Genomic DNA, 2,102 nt, shown 5'->3' with positions numbered 1-2,102 from the left:
TTTGATAAATATAACATTTATTCAACTCAATAAATTACTACCAATACAGAAAAACTAAATGTTACACAAAGCCTGAGGCTATTGTATCAATATAAATATATTCAACTTTAAGGCAATGATTCTGACAGATTAGAGGAGTAAATTCATATAGTAGAATGTCATTATTTAAACAAAACCTAATCCGCCTGAGGTAAAATTATAACCTACCTATTACTACTAGAAATTTAAAGCAATTTTTTTTGAGAGTTAAATTATTTTCAGGGTGATTTTTATATACATTTTTTATTATAATATTAACCTAATGGGAAACAAAACTGGTTTTCACTAGCAGGGCCAGATGTGTGGGATGATTAGATATACTCACACTCCATTTGCTTTCAAATTATGTGTCTTTGAAAAATTGGACATGTACATAAGTTGATTTTCATTTATTTTTGTTATCCTTTATTTAATAATTTGTATCCTCCGTTGATACATGATCGTATTACTTAGATCCTCTAAAATGGTTTTAAACTAGAGGATATTCAAAAAGGAGAAGAAAATGAACTTTAAGTACTTGAATTAAGCAGCAGCATCGTGTCTATTTATTTTGTTATGTCACCTGGGCTCCTCCTTGTTGAACAAGGTAATACAATGGTGCATACAAAGATAGCCACAAAGTAGCTTACTTTAGATATGCTTCTTGATTGACTATTAAGACATTCAAAGAAAGCAACAACGTCTTACAATTATATATCTATAAATGCATTAAGTATGTGTATAGAGGACTAATATATATCATGCATATACATAATTGTATATCATCATCAGTGTGTGTTTGCACACTGAGAATTTGTAGTACCTCAAATTATTTTTAACATATGCTATTGTATACAAATTTATATGTAGTAAAGGAGAATTTTAGGTTAAAGGGGAAAAATGAGGCTAAATCAAAAGGTAAACAAAGACTTAAAAATGCTAAGCCAGTGGTACTCTATTCTGAAAATACGGACACGGTGATTGTGAAACCAGGTCAAGGTGTTCATCCCAGTTTTTCACGGGTAGAATTAAGCTGTGTATATGGGAAATGGAAATGAAGAATAGGATTTGTGTGCATAGATCATTTTTCCTCCTAGTAGAGCCAACTAATGAATATTAAGAAAAGATTACGCAGTATTTTTCTTTTAAAAGTGTGTGTTTCTCTGTCTTTGGGAAGTCAGTCACACTAGGGGTGAGAGTTCACAGTGAATGCCTAATCCAGACTTTGGCTAATTATTAGATGATTCCATAGTTGTAATCATCTCCAAAAAATTTAGACATGTTCTGGCCTTTGGGTTTCAATTATATAAGTATGTCCCATTCTGCATACATATGCACATCTAAATATCAATTGCATAGTAATGGGGTGTAAAAAAAAACTCAAACCATGTTTATGCTGGGTCTGGTTACAGCAGTTCCATAATGAGCACCTTTGAGCACTTTTATTCCACTTCACAGTGTGTAAATTCGTAAATGCTTGGCCTTGTATCTTTTCTATGTTGTCAGCATTCTCATCATTTTGGGAGACAAATTGATATCTCCCTTAGAAATGACCAAATTGAGTGCCATCTGTTACAATGAAGGGCTACTTCAAGGAGAACTTTTATTGAATGTGAGTTGGAATTTTCACTGTAGCAGCAAAATTGAGAAGCATTTCTCGTGGGCCCAAGGGGTGGTGTTTTTCTTTCTAAACTCATTGTTCTCAATTTTTATAGGCTCTACCCTCAAAAACCATCATTGACACGCAGCAGAATTTTTTTTTTTTTTTTTTTTTGCAAATTATGTAAGGAGAAATGATTGTAAATCAAACTAGAAAAAGTAGAACAGATATTCCTGCAAATCAAAGATTATTTTAATCATCAAATAATGAAACAGAGGCATCTAGAGTAAATCCCTCCAGGAAATAACTAATAGCACTTGGGCAATGACTTTTTAAATGCTTTTATTTATTTCATTGACATTAGTTCTACATTTGACATCTTCTGTGTGACTAATTCTATAGTAGATTATCATCCTTTAAAATGCAAATAATTTTTAAGTAAGCTAACAGTATAATAAGATGTACACTAACAATCCTTAATTAA

Source organism: Mandrillus leucophaeus, unplaced genomic scaffold (genome assembly GCF_000951045.1).
Source record: "Mandrillus leucophaeus isolate KB7577 unplaced genomic scaffold, Mleu.le_1.0 Scaffold1027, whole genome shotgun sequence".
NCBI classification, from domain to species: Eukaryota; Metazoa; Chordata; class Mammalia; order Primates; family Cercopithecidae; genus Mandrillus; species Mandrillus leucophaeus.
Note: the sequence above shows the minus strand (reverse complement) of the source record.